The following is a 24,465-nucleotide window of genomic DNA, read 5'->3' as shown; positions in this document are numbered from 1 at the left end:
AGGCCTCAGAAATGCTAACTGCCCCCCACCACACACACAGCCATGAACACTAAAATAGCAATCTGGCAAATGTATAGTAAACTGAGGGTAAAAAAGATATTGAGAAATTACTTAAACTTTACATCTTTCAGGTCAGAGGTAATGGTGTCTTGGCATAAGGCAATAGTGGTTGTAGTGGTGGAGGTGACTGGATTAAATGAGTTTTTTAGGATGAATATTGTCCGTTTTAGAATAAATATTTTAATTGGGAATAATTTTAGATATACAAACAAGTTGCAAACATAATGCCCTGATTTCCCATCCACACTTCATCCAGTTATCCACATAATTAACATATTGCATCATCATACATTTGTCAAAACTAATAAAGAAACAGTGGTATACTACTATTACCAAACTCCAGACTTTATTAGAATTCCACCAACTTTTCCATTAATGTCCTTTCTGTGCCAGGACACAATCCCGTGTACCATATTACATTTACTTGCCATTTCTCCCAGTCTCCTCTGTGCTGTGAGTTTCTCACACTTTTCAACTTTCTCATGATCTTGATAATCTTAAGGATTACCTGCTAGATATCCTGTAAAATGTTCCCAAATCTGAACATTTTCAATGATTTTCTGAGATTAAAATGAATTTATGAGTTTTGGGGAAGAATTTCACAGAGGTGAAGTGCCGTTCTTCTCACATCATGCCAGCATATAAGGAATATATGACATCAGTGGTGATGTCACCTTCATCACTTGGCTAAGGTACTGTTTGTCAACTTTCTTCAGTATGAATTTGAATGAGGAATTTGAAATGCAATTGCATTAATAATAACAATTTCTGAATTGTTATTTTTTCTCTTCTTTTCAAACTCTGTAGTACATAGTTTCCTAAGTGAATATGCATTATTTAAATGATTCAATTTCTAAAAAGAACTAATGGAACAGATTTGGTGATGTACTGATATCTAATGAAATAGAAGAAAATACATCTACTGCAATGACACCAGAGAATATTTCAGCAACTAATTGCTTGGCTTGTGTCCCACTGAGTAGTATTCCAGTGGTAATTTTTCAGCTTTTCATTACTTTTTTGTACTTGCTGAAATTTCTTGTGTCCAGGAAGAAAATGCCATTTTGTTGATTCATTTGTTGAAATATGCTATTATTTCTATTATAAGCTTCAAGACTGTTGCTGTCTTATAAAATGTTTGATTTCTGAGGAAAAAAATTCACTGTAGTTCATTATCATTAAAAAAAACTCTCTGTAAGTTAATCAAGAACATCTGGTTTCAGTTCAGTTCATTTCTCTTTTGGTATTTTTCTGTTCAGGCAGAAAACATGGAGCTCTAGCTCACAGAGGTTAATCAGGAAATGAAATGTCAGTTTTTACATTTGCATACACTTTAGTCTTCACTAGTACAACATGAAATGTTTGTGAGAAGGAAATTTTGTAGTATAAAAACTGGAAGCAGTGGCACTCTTAAGGAACAGTTGATAAAAGACAGAAAATTTATAAGGATGCTTGTTGATTTTAAACTTCCTAGTTTTAGTTTCAATTTGCATACGAGCCTCATCCTAAACCATGGCTTTTCATAAATTCATTTTAAATTTTTACAGTTAAATACTGAGGTTTTTTTCTTTGTATCTTTTTGATATTGGCCTAAGGTGAGTGTCAAGTTATCACAGTAGTAGCAACAACCCCCTCACTGCTAGAGGATGGCCTAATAAAAGTGTGCCACTTTTTCAAAAGTTGAAGGGAAGCTCATTGATCAAATAGTGTGAACAGTCATGAGCTTTTGAAATGTGCCTGCCTGTCCCACTTTCAATTGGAAATAAAATATTTTTGATGGATGCTCAGAGTGGAGCTCAGGGAAATCTCAGTTCCCTGGGATTCTGGAAAAAGGCCATGCTGTGCATAAAAGAAAATTATGACTTTTGATAGACTTCTCCTGGTGTGGTACAGGTAGAGATTCTGGCAAGGCTTAGTCAGATTGTCAGGAGCCCAGAGAAAGCACAAGTAGATCTAATGGGGTGGTATTTGTGTGCAGTGGAACAAATAGCATTGTCCACACGCAATTGTTTTACAGAGTTAAACATGCCTCAAAAATGCATTTGTTATGAGTTACAGAACCATAGTTTAAGTTATTTCCTTATTATGGAATATAACATTCACATACAAAAAGGTGATAACTTTCAAATTACAATATTATCTTTTTTGCATATATGTTGTATTTCACTATAAGGAAATAAATGAGACTGTGGAACTATAACCCGTAACATTCTTTGAAATTTGCTCTCTGACTGCTTGTTAAATTACACTTGGAAAGTTATCATTTTTATGTATATATGTTATATTCTACAAAAAAGATGATAAAAAATAAAAAAATGCATTTGTGATCTTCAAGAAATGGATCCAAGTGATTTTATGATTTGATTATATTAATATAAACATGACACGTCAGTGTGCCCATATTAAAAGAAAATGCAAATTAATTTTTATTAAGGGAATCAATGTTTCCTAAGAGCAATGATTATTATTTTAGTTCAAATGGAAAAAAATGCTTATCCTGTATTTTTATAGTCTGTATCGCTAAACACATACACACAGGCAAATATATACATAGAAAAGAAAAAAAAAAACTATGCAAAATCCTAACCTAAATTATCCCTGAATAGTTGTATTTTTGCTAATTTTTATTTCCATTTGTGTTTGACTGTAATTATAGTTTGTAAGTCCATTTGTATATTTTCAACAATTAATAATTTTTAAAGAAATATTTTAAGTAGACTTGATGAGGCATTCTTTCCAGGGATTGGAAGAAATTGTATTCTTTCAAAATGCCACATGGGAGAACATTTCATCTAATTTCTAGGTTTGTGATTAAAGAAAAATTGTTCAGTTAAGATTCTCTAGGGATTAAGTCCCTGAGGTCATGGAGGCATACATAAACCCTAGATTTTGTTTCTAGGAGTCAACTTCCAATCCTCTCTCTCTCTCTCTCTCTCTCTATCTCTCTCCCTCTCTCCTTTCTCTGAGATTTTCTTGTTACTAGGAAAGAAAAATTATTGCCAGAATATTAATTTAAATGCATTGAGGACTCCTGGGTGTACAAACATCTTGATATTATAAAAAGTATTTGAATTCTGAGTGGCAAATTTCCTGGAAACTTTTAATAACAGTTGCAGGTTTTGCAGGTGAGTTGGCTTCAGGTGAGGTGACTTGTGGTAACTTTGACTTGTATGGGAGAGATTGGGGTCCTGGAACCTCTGAAGCAGGGAATGCATTGTGTAGTCCAAATGCCATAACTTCTATTATGTCCATATGTCCATTTACCAAGGTTTCACCTTGTTAATATCTACTCCCTCCCTCCTTCCCTGGGTATCTTTCTGATTTTTGCTATAAGAATATCTACCATGTGCCTAGCACAGTACAGTCATTCTAAAAATTTTAAAAATAAAATAATTAAATGTGAGAATAGCCTCAATATCTCCAAATCCTGTCAAGAGAAGATGAGCATAATGTGCATAAAATAATAGTAAACACAACATATAAAATTTTGATTTTCAGACAATTAATGTCTATAGGGATGGCAAGAATGTGGAAAGTCTTCCTTAAGTAAAAAGGGAAAGCTTTTTGTAATATTGGCTTTGGTCTAATGCTTTAACTATTTGAAGCATTCTAATCAGTAGTCTACAAAAACAGGATATATCAGGAAAACAAAATTAAAAACTAAATAAACCAAGGAATAAATGAGCATCTGTTGTTCATGATAGACTAAGAATATTCTCATAATAAAAGAAGGCTGAATACTGGAAAATAACTAAGTTAATGCTTAAGGTAAAACCAGGAAGAGACAATTAGATTTGATAGATTAGGTTATAGGGCACAATTGAAATCTTTGGAACCATAGATTGTCATGACAAGTATAATAATCAAGGGATGAAGAAATCAATTATCTCAAAATGTAGGGTAGAAATATTTCAGGAGGTTGTCTAAGTAGTGGTTGCAGTTTGATGTCTCTCCTACAACTACCAACCTAAGAGGAGAAAAGGAGAACTGTAGTGATCCAGACAGTGATGAGAAAAGCAAAGGGGAGAACCTAAAAAACATACTGAAGGGCAGTGGTTTAATTATAACCAAGTGTGTTAATGAATATTAACCAAATGGGTTAATTAAAACCAGGAGGGTCAAAAGGAGAGTCAGAAAAGAAGTCTGAGCCTCCCATTTGTCTGACATATCTCCTACATGCCCTTTTGATGGCCAGATTTGTCCTTGCTCAGAGTCTTAGAGGTTTTATATTCATAAAAGTGTTTAAAAATCATACTGATTAGTCATGGCATTAAAAATTAAATGGGTAAACATATGTTCGCTGTACTCCATACCTGTCAGACCTGGAATTAAGCATTTTAACTTTGTTTTCTTATTTGATAATTGTATGCCTATTAGCTATGTATTATTGTATCCTTATTTTTCTCATTTTATGTATAATGAAGTCAAGACACTCAAAAAGACTACCTTCCCAGGGCCAGGATAACTTCAGTGATCCTCTCTGCACATTATAACTCTATCAGTTTTTATCTCCTCTAAAGATTTATAGGATCCTTCAATAATGTTTTAGCACTAAATTTACATTCATTGTTACATAAATACTCTTAAAAAGCATGAACGTTCAGAATGATGGAGCTTTGAAAAACACGTTTTGCACAACACTGTAGAAAACTACTTCCCTTAAGGAAACTTCTTAATTCAAGTTCTGCCTCTTAGGATAACCTTCTTGGGTTCAAAATCCAGCACAACCCTAACCAACTATGCAACCACAGACAAGTTCCTTAACTTACAGTTGCCTCAGTTTCCTTACTTGAAAGCTGTGCTGCTTGTTTTATAGTTCACAATGTTTTCAGAGATCTAAATTAATTAATATATTTTAATGTTTGACCACAAATTTGACACATGGAAAATGTTTAATATAAGTGTGTGAGCATCACTAATATTTTTATTATTTTCCATTATTGTTATATCAGAAATTCTCCAAGAACAATCATGATGTTAGCTGAAAGAAACCAGAGTGCTGGAGCCACACTCATCCTCTTGGGCTTCTCAGAGAACCCCAACCTCCAGAGTCCCCTCTTCCTGGTATTTCTGACCATCTACAAAGTCACTGTTGTGGGGAATTTGGGCATGATCTTGATTATCAAGATCAATCCCAAACTCCACACACCCATGTACTTTTTTCTCAGCCAGTTGTCCTTTGTGGATTTCTGTCTTTCCACTATAGTTACACCTGAATTCTTGGAGAACTTGGTTGTGGAAGACAGAACCATTACCTTCAGTGGGTGCTTCATGCAATTTTTCTTGGCTTCTACATTTGCAGTGACAGAAACATTCATGCTGGCACTGATGACTGATTTTTGGCTGTTTGTAACCCTCTGCTGTACACAGTCATCATGTCCCCAAAGTTCTGTGCATCCTTAGTGGCTGGACCCTACTCATGAGGTATATTCTCTTCCCTGATACTGACCTATTTTCTCCTAGAATTATCTTTCTGTGGGTCTAGCATCATAAACAAATTTTTCTGTGAGTACTCTGACATTGTCTCAGCCTCCTGCTCTGAACCCTACATCATTCAAATGCTTTGTTCTGTCATTTCCATATTCAATTAAGTGAGTAGTCTTGGGATCATCCTCACTTCTTATATTTTCAATTTTGTCACTGTCATTAGAATGCTTTCTGTGGGTAGGTGCCAAAAAACTTTCTCCACCTGTGCCTCCCACCTGATGGCCATCACCATTTTCCATGGGCCTGTCTTACTCCTCTATTGTCTACCCAAATCCAAAAACTTTGGGCTCATTATCAATGTAGGCTCTGTTTTATTCAGTGGTGATTCCCATGCTGAACCATTTGATCTACAGCCTCAGGAACAAAGATGTAAAGGAGACTCTCAGGAAGTTAATGATTCAACCAATAAAAGTTTGTTGAAGATTTTTTTTATTTCTGAAGGAATCTCATTTGTTATATTTAGGGTTATTCAGTGTTTCCAATAAAGGTGATAATTCAATTTACTTTAGTCATTTCATCTGGCCAGATTTTTAAATCTATTGTAACAGGCCAGGTATCTGATCATTTACTGTCTATTAACTGCAGTGTTTAATAAAATCACTTTGAACCATACGTGAAGTAATACAGATGTAGTGGATTGAATACTGTTCTCCCAAAGTATCTTGTCCACTAGAACATCAGATTGTGATTTTTTTATAAAATGGGGCCTTTGCAGATGTTAGTAAGGTAAGGATCCAAATGAGATCATAATGGATCATTATGATAGACAGAAGGGGACACACAGACACACAGGGAAGAAGGCCATATGCAGATGGAAGCAGAGATGAGTGTTAGGCTGCCACAAATGAGGGGACACCAGGAACAATCAGAAGGTGGAAGAGGCAAAGAAGTCTTCAGCCCTAGAACCTTTGGAGAGAGTGCAGCACTGCTGGCAACTTTATTTTAAACCCTGTGCCCCAAAACTATGAAAGAATATTAAATTTCTGTTGTTCTAAGTCACCAAGTGTGTAATGTATGGTGGATGTTCTAGGAAACCAATACAGCAAGTAATTATCAGACCACAAAACCCAAATCACTCAGTTAAATCACTGGCATGATAAATGATGTTTTACACATTCTTTATCCTGTTTAATTCATGAGAAAGTCTGGGCTATTTCTGGATTCTCAACTATATTCCTTTTATCTATTTGTCTATTGATATCTCAGTACCACTTGGTTTTGAATACTGATTCCTGACTTCAAAAGTCACTCTTTTCCACTACCTTAGTGGTCAGTTAATAAGTGGAGACATATTCCCTTAAATGCCTGGAATGATAAAAGAAAAGTGCCTCAGTCTTTCCAGATGAGTTTTGTGCATGTTGATGCACACCTTCAACACTGAACCTGAACATCAGACTGAGATGAGTGATCAGGGCCCTCTCAGGTCTTTCCTGAGCATCACCCAGGTTTGGGCATCCACCTGGCCTTCTATATTCCTAGAAACATGTCTGAGCTTTTCAAAGATTCTCACAACCCAGCTGTCTCTCAAGTTTCTCATAGTCTATTTTTTGTCCCAATTGTAATCTATTTCCACAGGCAGCATTTTTGTTTAAATATTTTCTTTCCCTGGATAGCCACATCAGCACTGCAAAATTCCCAGGATAGGTAACATATAGGCAATCTCTTTGAACCATTCCTCCAGGGAGCCACCAGACTGACAACTATTCTTTGAGACTAAGGTCCATTCTGCTCCCTCTGCTACCACTACCCATACCAGAACATAGGCTGCTGGCTCCAAGGCCACCACCAAACCATGGGATGGGAAATAGACCATAGCAAGCTATAAAAATCACAAAGCACTCTATTTTTACTAAGACTCAGCTCCTTGTTCTTAACAAAGCATTCCCCTCTTTGCTGCAAAATTTTTGTTAGTTTTCAGAGTTCCAAAGAAAATTGATTTTGAAAGTTTTTACCAGTTTACTCCTTGCTTGTGTGGAAGGATGGACTTTCCAAGTTCCCTACTTTACCATTTTTGCTTACATCACTCTTTAAGAAGGAAAAATACAAAAAATAAGAAAAATAAAAAATTCAAGAAAGGGACATATTTTAGGTAGATGAAAAAGATTATAAAGTCTCTGAGGAAGGAAACTAAAGCAAAACATTAAGAAAATGGCTTGGGAATGCAGTAACACAAAAGTCTTGTGAATTCAGGTTTCACACCAATAGTCTGACAGTATCATTGATTGAGAGAACCCTATCTGAAACCCGAGGAAACAGGAACCTGGGTGATACAACCCAATGATAGCAGCCTTCTGGCATACATAGTGAGAGGGACAAGAGCAGAAAGTGGACAAAGAAAGGCAAAATGTAAAATAATAAGTAATCATTTGCATAATAGGTATTCAAAAATCTATTAAATTTTTGGGTGAATTAACAAAATCTATTGTTTTATACTTCTCATTTTCCAGCACCCTTCTAAATATACATACCATCTTAAATACTGCATTTCACCATCTAAGGAAAACAAAATGATTAATCTGATCTTTCCTTTTAAAAAGAAAATCAATTAGCAGTAATTCATACATTTTAGCAATCATAAGTGTCACCCAAATTCCTTCTTTAATATAGAAATTATTGGGTCCCATTGCTAGGAATTCTGATTTAGGAAATCCTATTTGCATCAGGGACTCTTCATAACCCAGAATCCCAGTCAATTCTGGAAGATGATGGAGGGACTACCATTTGAGAAACCTGCATTAGCTTAGGTTTACTAATTCGAGAAGGCATTTTAATGATATACAAATAAAACCTAGTAGTCAATTTCATGTTTCAAATTTTCTGTGTAATTACAAGGTAATTGTAGTCATTAAAGAGGGTATAAGATACCCAGAATTTGTCTTAATTACTTGTTTTGAGGCTGTGAGTAATGAGTTGATAGTAATTCTCCAAATTTTGAGCCCCAAGGTCTATAGAGTTAGGTATAAGATCCATGGTACCCCAGTTAACTCAGCATATAGAGAAACAGGAGGCAGTGTCCTGTTTCTCTGTAGCAGGTGAGTTGCTTCAGATTTTCTTTGAAACAGTGAAAATACAATTTTCCTGATAGAGTAGCTTGGGTCATTAATTTTTCTTTTTCTGTTAAGTTACTGTAATTGCTCTCCAAAACTGGGCCCAATCATATTAAATAAGAAGTTAATACTCTGAAAATAATTGAATTTATGACTAACAACCACTTCACAAAGAGTATAATGAACTTGCACCTAGTAATGGACATTTATCCATATCCTATTCATACAAATCTTAAATGGGTGTACATGAACTTTTGTAATGTGCTACTATTCATATACAAAGATAACTTTCTGGTTAGTGTTGCTAGAATGTTTGCCTGATAAATCTAACATCCAAGAGTTATGGGAATTCAAAGATGTTTTAGAGATTCAGCTTGGTTTGATATATACATAGATTTTTGGATGAGGTATGATCTTATGGAGAAAATTGCTCCAGTAACTCTTCTCATTTTCTTTCCTTTATAGAAAGTTATAACACATTTGATGTTCACTCACATAAATCTCTTTGGCAGGAACAACCCTGTCCTATCATCTCCCTTTAAAGGAACTGTGGTGATGGCTGAAAGAAATCTGAGTGTGGAGACCAGCTTTTCTTTCTTAGGGTTCACAGATTACCCAGATCTTCAGATCCCTCTCTTATTGGTGTTTCCGTCCATGTATATTATCATTGTAGCATGAAATCTCAGGATGATAGCAATCATAAAGTTTAACCCCAAATTTCATACCTCCACATGCTTTTTCTTTAGTCAACTTTCTTTTGTTGATTTTTCTTACTCTTCCATCATCACTCCCAAGCTGCTTGAGAACCTGGTCAGGGCAGACAAAAGCATCTTGTACTTTAGCTGCATGCTGCAGTTTTTCCTGTCCTGCACTGCTGTGGTGACTGAGTCCTTCCTGCTGGCTGTGATGGCTTATGACTGCTTTGTGGCCATCTGTAATCCTCTGCTTTATATGGTGGTCACATCACAGAGGCTCTGTGACATGCTGGTGGCTGGGTCATATGTCTGGGGTATGTTTGGCCTATAGGTGCTCCTTTGCTATGCTCTCCATCTACACTATTATGGACATAATGTAATTTTTATATTTTTTGTGAATATACTGCTCTCATTGCTGTCTTGAGCTCTGATATACACATTCCCCACCTGCTGCTTTTTGGCTTTGCCACCTTCAGTGAGGCAAGTACTCTCTTGATCATCATCACTTCATATGTGTTTATTTTTGGGACTGTAGTGAAAATCTGTTATGTCAGTGGGCATTGCAAAGCCTTCTCCCCCCACTGGACACCATCACCATCTTCCATGGGACCATGCTATCCCTCTGCTGTGTGCCCAACTCCAAGAACTCTGGACAAAATGTCAAAGTGTCCTCTGTATTTTACACAGTGATCAATCCCATGCTGAACTCCCTTATCTACAACCTGAAGAACAAGGATGTGAAGGTGGCCTTCCAAAAGTTAATAGAAGCAGAAGTCCTATTTTACTGAACCAAAAATAACCAAATGTTGTTTTTCATCCCAATGAGTAAATGGGCCAGTTACAAATGCTTCTAAAACATACAGAATTTTGTAAGATGTTTTTATAGAAGACTGCAATTTTAATAGATTGTGAACTGATAAGTTCAAATCCTTTGACAATGACAGAGTTTTAATTCTGTGATAAATTCTGTAGGATTTTCATCCATAAATTATCTATTTCTTCAAATTCTCTAACAGCAAACAAACAAAAATATCCAAATAACAGCTGGGAAAAGTAAATACTGTTATAAATAATCATAACTTTCATTTCTCCAACATTTTCTGCATGACAGGCACTGAGAGAAATTTTTCAAATTTTATCACATTTAAGACCCAAAGTGATATATAAGGTCAGGTAATATTAATACCCTGTTTTATATAGGAGGAATCAAAACCTAGGAGATTAAATACATTGCCCAGTGTCTTATGTCTAGAAAGTTACAGAACATGGTGTCAGAGAAGGATTTATTCTGAGATCCCATTTCTTAATGCAATTTAACTGCAAGCCTGGGGTATAAACACAAACACTTTAAATTCTATGTGATATACTAAATGACTACATGAGCATGAAGAGCTTTTGAAAGAGCAAAGATGACAGCTAATGCAGAAAGAAGGTGTTGAGGCTCACTTTTCAGAAAGAGAAGTGCATGCCCCAAGACTAGAAGACAGAATAAAATTTAGTTCAGTTGATTGGGGAAAGGATCTTCACATCAGGGACAACAGCAAATGCAAATTACCACACAGTAAATATCACAGTGATTTCATGAACAACAAAGATATGGCCCAGTCATAGGAACAAAAAATCAATTAAAGAATTTCAAAGAAATAGGCTAAATCAACTCAAAAAACCAAATCAACAAGTTCAGGGAAGATATGGCAAAAGAGATGAAGGCTATTAAAAAACACTGGGGGGAGAGGAACCTAAGATGGTGACTAGGTGATACAGAGGAAAAAATACCTCTGTGGAAAACACTAGATAAAAAACCAAAAAGGACCCAGAACACCACTTCCAAAGCAGCACCAGCCGGACAAGTTCTGCTAAAGCCACAGGGAATGTGCGTTTGGTGAAACCAGGAGTCTGCATTCTGAAAGAAGTGAATGAGTAGGCTGATCCATTGGCCACGCTGCAGTGGGGGGAGATGCTGGGCTGGCATTTTTTTTTTTAAAGAGAGAAGCCCAGGAACAGCTGCAAAGACAGGAGCAGTCTGGACTAACACCTCAGTGTCTGGGGTGGAGGATACCCCTTCCTACACCCACTGCAGATTATCTTGGGTCCAGGGAAACAAAGGGGAGAAACCCAGCCTCACAGCCATCACCCCAGTGGGCAGGGCTGCTCCTGCCCGGGGCCGAGCATGCAGTGCAGAGCCAAGCTGAGAGGCCCAGCCTTGCAGCCATCACCCCATCAGGCAGGGTTGCTCCTGCCCAGGGCCTAGCATGCAGTGCAGAGCTGAGCCGAGAGGTCCAGCCTCACGGTCTTCACCCCAGCAGGTGGGGCTTCTCCTGCTTGGGGCCAAGCGCACAGCACAGAACTGAGACAAGAAACTCAGCTGGACAGGGAGTCTTTCCCGCAGCACCGCTCGCATGACACAATATTGGCCAGGGACAGTGGCCTTGAATACACCCATGGCTGATTGTCCCAGAGCTGGGAGAGTGGAGCTGTGCAGAAAGGGGGAAGTTAACGCACCCCATTCAACCATCTTTGAAGTGGGCTGGGAATGCCCCTACACAGCCCAGTCCCTGGAGGCCGGTGCTCACTTGTGATGTGGCATGGCCCTCCCCCCCAACAGAGGTCCTGGAAAAGCACAGCAAGGATGGGGGAATCATTCAGAAATCCCAGGGAACCTACACCAATCCCAAAGACTATTGTGTTAGTGGCAGAGAACAGTCTTAAATCTCTGGGAACACCTGGGAGGTTTGATTGTTAAACCTGCCCTTCCTTCCTAACCACTCAGGCACACACCCCTCATTGAGGGCAGACAGCACTGACAATACACCCAAATTAAGTGCACCAATTGGACCCCAAAAGAATCAGATCCCCACATAACACAAAGTTGGGGAGAACTGAATTGAGGGGAATAAGTGACTCATGGATGCCATCTGCTGGTTAGTTAAAATGTATGTCACCAAACTGCAATTCTAACAAATTAAAGATCAAGTAAAGCAAATGCCAAGAGGCCAAAAACAACAGAAAATCTTAAAGCATAAGATAAAACCAGATGACATGGAGAACCTGAACCCAAACACTCAAATCAAAAGATCTGAAGACATACAGTTCCTGGCAGAATTAATCAAAGAACTACAGTCAGGCAAAGAGAGCATGGCATGGGATATAAAAGACTTCAAGAAGAGCATGGCACAGAATATGAAAGACATAAAAAAGACCCTAGAAGAGCATAAAGAAGATATTGCAAGAGTAAATAAAAAAATAGAAGATCTTATGGAAATTAAACAAACTGTAGGCCAAATTAAAAAGACTCTGGATACTCATAATACAAGATTAGAGGAAGTTGAACAACAACTCAACCTCCTTGAAGAGCACAGAACAGAAAATGAAAGAACAAGAGAAAGACTGGGGAAAAAATTTGAAAAAATCAAAATGGATCTCAGGGATATGATACATAAAATAAAACATCCAAATGTAAGACTCATTGGTGTCCCAGAAGGGGAAGAGAAGGGTAAAGGTCTAGAAACAGTATTCAAAGAAATTGTTGGGGAAAACTTCCCAAACCTTCTACACAATATAAATACACAAAGCATAAAGGCCCAGCAAACTCCAAATAGAATACATTCAAACAAACCCACTACAAGACATATTCTGATCAGACTGTCAAATACTGAAGAGAAGGAGCAAGTTCTGAAAGCAGCAAGAGAAAAGCAATTCACTACATACAAAGGAATTTTATGTAATGACTACTCAGCAGCCACCATGGAGGCAAGAAGGCAGTGGCATGACATATTTAAAATTCTGAGAGAGGAAAATTTCCAACTAAGAATACTTTATCCACCAAAACTCCCCTTCAAATTTGAGGGAGAGCTTAAATTTTTCACAGACAAACAAATGCTGAGAGAGTTTGCTAATAAAAGACCTGCTCTACTTCAGATACTAAAGCGAGCCCTACCGACAGAGAAACAAAGAAATGAAAGAGAGATATAGAGACTTTTAACAGACATATATAGAATATTACATCCCAGGTCACTGGGACATACGTTCTTCACTAGTGATCATGGATCTTTCTCCAGAATAGACTGTATGTGGGGACATAAAAACAAGCCTCATTAAAGTAAAAAATATAAAAATGAATTTTTTCAAAGAACATTCTCTTCCCACAATGGAATACAAATAGAAGTCAATAACCATCAGAGACGGAGAATTCACAAATACCTGAAAGATAAAAATGAGGAGGAGATGAAAATACTCCTGGACAATCAAAAGCTGAGGAACTTCATCACCAGTAGATCAGTCCTAAGCAGGCTGAAAGGAAGGGACACTAAACAATTGACTGAAACCACATGAAGAAATAAAGATTTCCAGTAAAGATCACATGGTAGATATAAAAACCAATACTACTGTATGGTTGATTTATAACTCCACTATTTACTTCCTACAGGATCTAAAATACATAAACTCTAATGATAAATCAGTGGTTTTGGACTCAATGTAAAATATGTAATTCTTGACAAGAACTACATAAAGGTAGGGGAATGGAGGAATATAGGAACACAGTTTACATGTCCTATTGAAGTTAAGTTGGTTTCAAAGAAAAACAAGATTGTTATAGATTTAAGAGGTTAAATTTAAGCCCCATGGTAAACACAAAGAAAGTATCAAAGAGTATGACCAAAGAGATGAAAAGTAGAGTAGGGTTTCCAAGAAGTGGGGGAAGGGGCAATGGGGAGTTAAGAAATGAGAGTAGGGGTTTTGATTTGGGGTGAAGGGAAACTTCTAGAAATGGATGGTTGGAAGGTGATAGCATTGCAACATTCTAAATGTGATTAATCCCACTAAGGGAATGCTAGGGAGGGGTGGAATAGGAAGATTTAGGCTATATATATATCTTTCCAAAATAGAAAAAGAAAAATAAGACAGTCTAAATAGATGACAATTAAATGCCAAGGATGATCCTAGATGGGATCTGAGGCTGGAAGAGAGGAGGCTCAAAGGGACACAGCTGGGACAAAAGGAAAAAAAAAGGAAATATAGAATGTAAGCTTTATATCAATGTTGAATTTCTTGAACTTCTTAGCTGCATTTAATGAGATTGCATAAAATAATGTTCTTGTCCATGGGAAAGGTATATGTGAATTATATTGCCTGTTCAAAGATATGTGCAGCTTGCTCCCATATGTTCAGAAGGTAGAGCAATAGATGATGGGTGTTAGGGAGGGAGGGAGGGAGGGAGAGAGGGAGGAAAAGAAAGAGTGGTGTGACAGGATCTTAAAGGTGATAGATCAGTGTATTGGGGGAGGGGCATCAGGGTATGATGGAATTCTATGTATGGGGTTTGTACTGTTTTTACAACTGTTCCTGTAAGATTGAAATTATTTCAAAATAAAATTTATTATTAATAAAAAAAAACACTGGGTGAACATAAGGTAAAAATCAAAAGTTTGAAGAAACAACTGACAGAAACTATGGAAATGAAAGGCACAACACAAGAGATGAAAAACACAATAGAGACATTCAACAGCAGATCTCAACAGGCAGAAGAAAACATTCAGGAACTGGAGAGCAAGACACCTGAAATCCTACACACAAAAGAACAGATACGGAAAAGAATGGAAGAATATGAACAACATCTTAGGGAATTAAATGACAACATGAAGCACATGAATGTTTATGTCATGGGTGTCCCCGGAGGAGAAGAGAAGGGAAAAGAGGCAGAAGCACTAATAGAGGAAATAATCAATGAAAATTTCCTATCACATATGAGAGACATAAAATTACAGATCCAAGAAGTGCAGCATACCCCAAACAGAATAGATCTTAATTGACATATGACAAAACATTGAAAAATCAATTACCAAATGTCAAAGACAAAGAGAGAATCCTGAAAGCAGCAAGAGAAAAGCAATCCATCACATACAAAGGAAGCTTGATAAAACTGTGTGCAGATTTTTCAGTGGAAACCATGGAGGCAAGAAGGAAGTAGTGTGATGTATATATAAGATAATCAAAGAGAAAAACCACCAACCAAGAATCCTTTATCTGGCAAAACTGTCCTTCAAATATGAACAAGAGTTTCAAATACTGACAGACAATGAGAGCATTTGTGAAAAAGATACCTGCTCTACAGGAAATACTAAAGGGAGCACTACAGACACATAGGTAAAGACAGAAGTGAGGGGTTTGGAACACAATTTTGGGTGATGGTAGCACAGCAATGTAAGTACACTGAACAAAGGTGAATGTTAGTATGGTTGAAAGAGGAAGGTTAGGAGCATGTGGGACACAAGAAGGAAAGAGGAAAGATGAAGACTGGGATGGTGTAACTCAGTGAAACTTAGAGTGCTCAACAACTGTGATATAACGTACAAATATAAGTTTGCATGGGGGAGAAAAAATGAATGTCAGCCTTTCAAGGTATTAAAAATGGGGTGGTATTGGGGAAAAATACAATCAATGCAAACTAGAGATTATAGTCAACAATGTTTCATTGTATTATGCTTCCTTTGATGTAACAAAGGCAATATACCAAAGCAAAATGCCTAAAACAGGGGGACATAAGGGAAGGGTATGGGACTTTTGGCATTGGTGTTTTGTTTGACTTATTCTACTTTAGTTTAATTCTATCTTTCCTTTTGTTACTTTTTAGCTGTCATCTTTTTCTTTCTTTTTCTCTTTCTCTTGTCTCTCTACCTACTTTGACTCTTCTTCTTTGTGGAAGAAATGGAGATATCCCTTATATAGACAGTGGTGATGGTGGCAAATGCATAAACACATGATTGTACAGGGAACCATCAACTGTTTACTTAGGACAGAATGTATGGTTGGCAACTAAAACTGTTTAAAAAAAAACAAAAAACAAAAAACAGGTTGATGAAGAAACCTTGAGGGCACTATATTGAGTGAAATAAGTCAGACACATAAGGACAAATACTGTATGGTATCACTGATATAAACTAATTATAATATGTAAACTCATAGACATGAAAAATAAGTTACCTGGATATAGAATGAGGCTAAAGAATGGAGAGCAGCTGCTTAGTATGACCAGAATGTTTCACTAGTTTGTACTTAAATATTTAGAAATAGACAGAAGTGGTGTCACATTATTGTGAGAACAGCTAACAGTGATAAATGGTGTGTGAATGTGCTGAAAAGGGGAAGCTTAGAGTCATGTATGTCACCAGAAGGAAAGTTAGAGGTTAAAATATGGGAATGTATAAAACAGTGATTCTTGTGGTGTACAATGTCTGTGATTAGCTGTACAAATATTAGAAATCTCTCTCATGAACTAGAACAAATACATGACACTATAACTAGAAGTTAATAATAGAAGGATATACACAGAAAAAAAAATATACCTATTGCAAGCCATGTTCTACCATTAGTGGTATTTTAACATTCTTTCATCAACATCAACAAATGTACTATACCAATACTATCAGTCAATAATGGAGTAGGGGGTCTTTATTCCTTTTGAAGTAATGAAAATGTTCTAAATATTGAAAAAAATGAGTTGTGGTGATAGAGGCTCTGATGTATGATGGTACAATAGGCAATTGTGCACTTTGGATCTTTGGATGATTGTATGGTATGTGAAAAATCTCAATAAAATTAAATTTATATAAAAAAAAAGAGAAAGCATTTTACAATGGAAAGAACATAAGTTTTAGATGAAAAGGATTATACTTGTCTGTGCTTGTATAAGCCAGACAAAATTGTTTGACCCTGGCCTCAGGTTTTATACACAACACTGAGATATGACTTACTTTATAAGGTGGCTGTTGCACAAAAGAAAACATAGACACTATATGTTACATTGTATATTTTCAAAAAATTCCAGTTCTTGCATCCTTCCTTTTCTTGTACCCGGAAGGTTGTAGGTGCTAGTAAACAACAAAATTACTATTGTAACAATAGTAAAATACATGACAGTTAAGAGAGTTCTCACCTTCAAGTCCCTAAAAATCTATTTGCATTTGTGTGGCAAGCATAAATGTAGCTCTTCTCAAAGGTATAATATAGTGAATATCATAAGAGAGTTGGTGGGGAGAACATTTAAATCCACATGTGATACAGGAGGAATTGCTTCATAATTGACATGCCTTCTTTACTGGGTCTGCAAGAATATGCTAGATGCTAAGAGAAACAGAAGAGTGAGAAGGAAGTTTAATGTGGGGCAAAGAGCTTGCACAACATTCAGGAGGTGAGATTGTTTAATTAAGACAGTGATTGACAAATATTTTTGAGCTACTATTTTATGCCTTATACATACAAAGTATCTTGATAGGTGCTTGAAGGAATGTAAATATGAATTGAATGTAACTACCCTTCTAAATTATTTCAGTAAAGAGTTCCAGTGTGGAGGATGCCAGCATATAAAAGAGGTTTAGAAACAATAGATTGCTTCTCAGAATGCTGGGGACAAAAACAGAGATAGAATGCTTATGTCCTGTGTTTTATGCTTCTTTTCCATGACCTAACAAACAGTGTAAATAAGTATTAATTCACTATGGTGGTTTGAGCAACAACATTTCTTCAGTCCTCCTCTTAATCAGTCAAAAGTTCACATCATAAGTATTACTAGCTAGTTGCTCTCTTTGGATTTCAGTGTTGTTTTAAATGAACTCTATTATCTAAATACAGTAAATATTTATTATGAGGCCCTCATAGACCTAGATATCTAATTTTATAATATCAGATTTCATAAGATCAGGTTTATCATTTCACATAATCTTCCCAAGTTATTTCTTTGAAACAATATATAATTGTGCTTTTTTCATTTTATCTTAATAAAAACAGTCATTTTTCCAATAGGTTTTTACCTAGTTTGAAATTTCTTTAAGAAAGGAAGATATTTAACTTACTTGAACCAATAGTGAAAAGTAGCAGAAGAATTGTATTAATCTTGATTGGATCAATAGGAAACACATCTATTTCTCCTCTAAATTGGCAAACATGATTACATTTTTGTCAAAATCATATTAATCAGTATTCTGAGGAAATGGAGATCCCTATGGTTTCAATGCTCTGTGTTTTAAAATTAGTAGGTGATACTAAAGACAATAATTTGGGGCTTCAACGACACATGCAAAGATACTTTTTGTATGTTCACCCATTTTCTAATTTTATTTTCAAATTAACCATGGCAGTTCCCATAACTGCCATGTAGCACAAGACTTATATCAATATTTTTTCATTATAATCTTAAACTGAAAGAGAAAAGCCTATAACATCCAGTATATACCATAGCTATCTGATATCCATCATGATTCATTTGAAATACATGGATTATCATATTATGTCTCACATCTTTTTGTACCTAAACTCATACTTACATTACACTTACTACGCAGAACTCTATACCTTATTAATCATACTGGCATGTTCCTTTGCATATAATCTTTCCAAGGTGTATAAACTTCCTTTTTTTCTTATTTCCTTTTGTTTCTTATGATAATAAATCTCAACTATCATTTCAACTATCATTACTATACTACTATTCAAAAACTTATCCGTATTACAATTTTGGCTAAATTTTCAAAGAAACTAAAAATGTCATTGGAAATGTATCTCTTAATGATATTAATGGGGCAGTTTGATTTTTTTCCTTGTTTCAAGTAGTCATGTTATCCACCAGCAAATTTCTTTTTACTAGAATAATATAAATATCAGCATCCTTAAAGTTAATTATTAAAACAAAGATTTGAATAGAACTATGTTGTTATTTTTAACAGCTGTCACTCAGTTTTTTTAACATAATCCATATATGTCAAAATTTTCATAGTCATTTACCATTATTGAATATTTCAATAGTTAATTAAATATGATTTTGTTCTTTATCCTTTTTTGTTGAAGGGAAATCTGACAATCTCCTAAACTTCAAGTGAAATTTTTATGCAGTAATTTAGAAACATTCACTATCTTGGTTTCTGAGAATTTTATATAAAAAGGGCTTTAGTATGATTTATTAAGTGATATTTTAAAATCTTGTTAAAATTTCATTTACTTGAATCTTCTTTTAAAAATATAATCAGACTTCTGCCTTCAATTTAGTAGGCAAAAATCTAGAAAGAGATTTACTCTCACTCTCAGAACACATAAGCTAGATATTCTGCAAAGTCCTGAATCTTCAGGGACCTATCAGAAAACTGAGGACACTGGGCCAACATCCAACTAAAGAATTGAGTAACAAGTAATAGCATCTACTTCTAGGAGAGTGAGAAGAATCTGGAGAGATATCCTCTCCGAGGGGCAGGCACAAATGGAAGAACTAAAGCCTAGGGTGGATCAGATATTTTGAATCTTTAAAAAACTGGAGAGTATCTTGGAAGCAGAACTCCAAATTTAGTGACACACTTTGACCTAAAAGTGATATATATATATGAGAACAAAAAAGGCAAAAAAGCTAACCATGAATGTAAGGCACCTTGATTAAACAATTCAAAAGTAAAGAAGGTCTCAGGCACAACAATTTTCCAAGTTATCCATTCCTTTGTTTTGTTCCATATCTTTTTACACATGGGGGTTATCACTACATGTAGGTTGGTTAAAACCTTTCCTTTTCTGTAAGTTACAAAAGAGTTAGTGGGTAGGAGAACAAAAATATCTCAACTTTGAATGAATGCTCTTTGCAGATCAATTTTAGGAACACAGTATATGACAGTTGAGAGCATGAAAACTGCTTTACTTGAAACTACCTTTTGTTCCTTTACACCTTGAAAAGACTTTGTGTATACCCAAGGATGCACAGACATAAATTGGAACACTGTGACCCAAATTGGCATTACAGAGAAGAGCACACCGAGAATATGATATGGTCTCATTTAACGGCTGACAACATTGGCTATCAATTAAGGAAAATGCAGCCTTAGCACTGGCTCTGGGTCATATGGGTGGGAAAACCAGAAAGCAGCATGATGCTTTGACTTTGACTTTAGCCAAGTTACAACTGCCCATGCCTCAGTCTTCTTTGATAGGTGGGAAAACAAAGATCTGATATCTTGTTCAGATACACTGATAATTAACTACTTAATCTTGTATAATATTTAGGGTCTGTTGGTGAGTTTTTAAGAAGACAAAATGAGTGAATATTTGTCTAGAACATAAAAAGTGCTCAGTTGTGTAATCCATTAAGATAATTTTCTGCCAGCAGGCTCACTGTCTTTCTGGTATTTGAAGGAATTCTGCTGTGGCTTTAGACATTATGGCCTGCAGGAAGATAGGAGATTTTATAATACTATGAGAAGAGGAAAGTAGAATGATAATATGAACCATGGTTCACACTTGGAATACTGGAATGTAGAGTTCCATAATGCACCAAGAAATTTGGAAGGAGGTATGTGTGGTTTTAAATAATTTTTCCCATTTAGGATTAAATTTTTTTCCTGAAGATATGCCATAGAGATTAATTGTTTGAACCTTGTAACCTCTGTAGTTATTTTTATTTTAATTTTTTAACTTTTTTATTCCATAGAGAATAATAATTGTTTAGGGAGTTTAAGATATCCAGTTCCCAGGAGCTTAATTAATGTATAAAATCCTAGCTCAATTCTGTACATATTCTGACATCTTCAAGACAGGGAGGATATATGTGTCCATCAGGTTTGTTAGCTGGAACTAAGCTCAAGTAAATTGAAAATGGAAATGAATATTTTTTCTAAGCAAAAATTATTTTAAAAGTATGTCTAAATCAACTCTTTGAGTTAGAGAATTTTTAACAGAACTCATATTCTGGTACACTTATGGCATGAAATACTTCTTTTGGCATTAAGAGATGGTCAATGGGAAATTAGCACAATTTCATCTGTGCACCAAACATTGGATAACATCTATTAGTGTGTGAAAGAATACAGACTAAACAAAATGGCATATCTTTCCTTATTTTTCCCTCTTTATTCCTCTTTCTTCCTTCTATCACACCATTTTCCTTCATATACTTTAGTAAAAATGACCATGGAGATGCTCCTTGATTGTCACCTTAATTATGAAGGTTGGATTAATGTTCCCATAAGCTGGTTGTGGGGAGTCATGGACATGAGAACTATTTCTGCAGAAGAAAAGAAATATATTCTTTTGAACTTTCTATCGTGTTTGCCACAATCTAATTTCCTACTATTGACCTAGAAAATAGGAAGAATAGTTTCCAAGTTCATATTTGGACTTTCTCTGGGGCAGGCAAATAATTCACATAGTTTTAAGTAGAGGAGAATCCCTAATTACTGGATCACTCTGTGTTCAATTTCTTTAAATTTAGTCCAATATATGGAAAAAAAATTCCAGGTTACATGATTTCCAGTCTATCTTCCCTTCACTCACTTTTCATTGCACATGTGAAGTCATGTATGCACTCCTCCTACATCTACAATGTCACATTCTCCAACAATGGGATTGCAGAGAACCTAACCTGGGTAAATTTATGTTACTGAGATAATGAACTAAAAAAGAAGTGCAATTTATATATTATCCCAATAGCCCTGATTGAACAGAGCTTATAAAGGTTTTCAGAGAACAGGTGTGTTAATTTTCATGGGGTGGTAACATATCATCTGATCTATTTCAAGTCCAGCAAACCACCTAACCAACATAACTTCTCAATTCTATTGTGGTAATAAGTGTGGAGCCCCATGTGAAGTTTCTCTTGATGCTAAAATTAGTTTTGTTTGTTTGTTTATTATTCATTTTATTGAGATATATTCACATACCACACAGTCATACAAAACAAATCGTACATTTGATTGTTCACAGTACCATTACGTAGTTGTTTATTCATTACCAAAATCAATCCCCGACACCCTCATTACCACACACACAAAAATAACCAGAATAATAATTAAAGAGAAAAGGAGCAACTAAGGTAAAAAAGAACACTGGGTGCCCTTGTCTGTTTGTTTCCTTCCCCCACCTTTCCACTCATCCATCCACAAACTAGACAAACAGGAGTGTGATCCCTATGCCCCCCCCAATCCCACTGTGCCCCCTCATAAGCCACATTTTTATACAATTGTCTTCAAGATTCATGGGTTCTGGGTTGTAGTTTGATAGTTTCAGGTATCCACCACCAGCTACCCCAATTCATTAGAACCTAAAAAGGGTTGCCTATATTGTGCATAAGAGTGCCCACCAGAGTGACCTCTTGGCTCGTTTTGGAATCTCTCTGCCACTGAAGCTTATTTCATTTCCTTTCACATCCCCCTTTTGGTCAAGAAGATGTTCTCCATCCCATGATGCCGGGTCTACATTCCTCCCCGGGAGTCATATTCCACGTTGCCAGGGAGATTCACTCCCCTGGATGTCTGATCCCACGTAGGGGGGAGGGCAGTGATTTCACCTTTCAAGCTGGCTTAGCTAGAGAGACAGGGCCACATCTGAGCAACAAAGAGGCATTTGGAAGGAGGCTCTTAGGCACAACCATAGGGAGGCCTAGCCTCTCCTTTGCAGCAACAGTCTTCCCAAGGGCAAATTCCGTGGTAGAGGGCTCAATCCATCAAACCACCAGTCCCCTATGTCTGTGGTCATGTTAGCAACCATCGAGGTAGGGCAGACCAATACCCCTGCATTCTCCACCAGCTCCTCAAGGGGGCTCTGCATATTTTTTCCTTGTTTTTTTTTTTAAACTTTTTTTTTTTCTAAATCAACTGTATGGAAAAAAAAGAAACATACAATAAAAGAACATTTCAAAGAGACCATAACAAGGGAGTAAGAAAAAGACAACTAACCTAAGATAACTACTTTACTTCCAACGTGTTCTTACTCTACCCCAAGAAAGTAACCTAATATAGCAACATTTCTGTGAACCTGGTCCCACCATACCCATCAGAAATCAACAGACCACAGTCATTCCTGGGCATTCCCAGAATATAAAATTAGTTTTGATCAGTGAGCTCCACTAAGGTATTTCACAACTGGAATAAATTGAAAATTGTGGGTTTTTTTAATAATAAAAATAGTTTGATATCAATATTCTATTTCTCTGAAGTTAATGTAAAACAATTTTCCTTCCATTAGTCTGTTCCTAGGAGATAGACAAAAATAGTATGTGTTTCCCTGAACATGCAATCTAGTGGTAAATGGAGAAGGAAAACTGCATCACTGTGTCAGAGTTCATCCTCCTGGGATTATCAGACCTCCCTGAGCTGAGTGTCTTCCTCTTCTTGGGTTTCCTTCTCATCGGGCATGATCACAGTGATCCAAGTCAGTTCTCAGCTTCACACCCCCTTGTACTTTTTCCTTAGCCACTTGTCCCTTGTGAATTTCTGCTACTCCACCATCATTGTGCCTAAGACGCAGACCAATACCTAAAGCAAGGACAAAACTATTTTCTTCCTGGGATGTATAGTACAATTGTATTTATTTTGTACTTATGCAATCACTGAGGTCTTCCTATTGGCTGTGATGGCCCATGACTGCTTTGTGGCCATCTGTAATCCACTACTCTACATGGTTATCATGTCCCAGAAGCTCTGTTTGGGACTGGTATCTTCCTGCTATTTCTGTGCAGCAGTGTGTTGTCTGATTCACATTTGCTTAGCTCTTGAGATCCCATCCTATAGATCAAATGTGATTAACCATTTCTTCTGCAATTTACCCCTCTCTTTTCTCTTGCTTGCTCTGGTGTGTCTATGAATGAACTGCTATTATTTATTGTGGCCACTTCCAATGAGATCATCACCATCATGATCATCCTAACCTCCTATATTTTTATTCTCATCACCATCCTGAGAATGCACTCTGCAAAAGGAAGGTGCAAAGCCTTTTCCACCTGTGCTTCTCATTTCACAGCCATCATTATCTTTCATGGAACAATCCTTTTCATTTATTGCAGACCCAGTTCTGACTCTAGTATGGAAACTGATAAAGTGGCCATGGTGTTCTATACTGTAGTGATTACCATGCTGAACCCCTTGATCTAGCCTGAGAAACAAGGATGTGAAGGCAACCCTCAGGAAATGGAGGGATTCAAATTACTTTCTGCAGGGCTAATTTCTTAGTTGGACTTATGGTTTCAAAAGGAAGTTTCAGTGAGGAGCTTGTGTCTTAGTGAATGTCAATAAAATGGCAAAGGGGGAAGAACATTAAAATCCAGGGGACTATGCATCCTTTGATTTCTTCTTGTCTTTGAGTTTTATGTAAAAATCCCCTTTATTGGTCAGAATATAGAAAAATGTGTCTGCCACCTTTGTTTCTCTTCACCC

At 36.4% G+C, this 24,465-nt stretch overlaps 3 pseudogenes; all 3 read left to right on the top strand.

The window, feature by feature from the left end:
• The first annotated feature begins 5,031 nt into the window (after window positions 1–5,031).
• Window positions 5,032–5,967, top strand: LOC119533071 (annotated as a pseudogene).
• A 3,110-nt stretch (window positions 5,968–9,077) lies between these two features.
• LOC119533070 lies at window positions 9,078–10,077 on the top strand (annotated as a pseudogene).
• A 13,263-nt stretch (window positions 10,078–23,340) lies between these two features.
• LOC119533069 lies at window positions 23,341–24,253 on the top strand (annotated as a pseudogene).
• Window positions 24,254–24,465: the final 212 nt, after the last annotated feature.

Source organism: Choloepus didactylus, chromosome 4 (genome assembly GCF_015220235.1).
Source record: "Choloepus didactylus isolate mChoDid1 chromosome 4, mChoDid1.pri, whole genome shotgun sequence".
NCBI lineage: Eukaryota > Metazoa > Chordata > Mammalia > Pilosa > Megalonychidae > Choloepus > Choloepus didactylus.
Note: the sequence above shows the minus strand (reverse complement) of the source record. Positions and strands in the feature narration are given on the sequence as shown.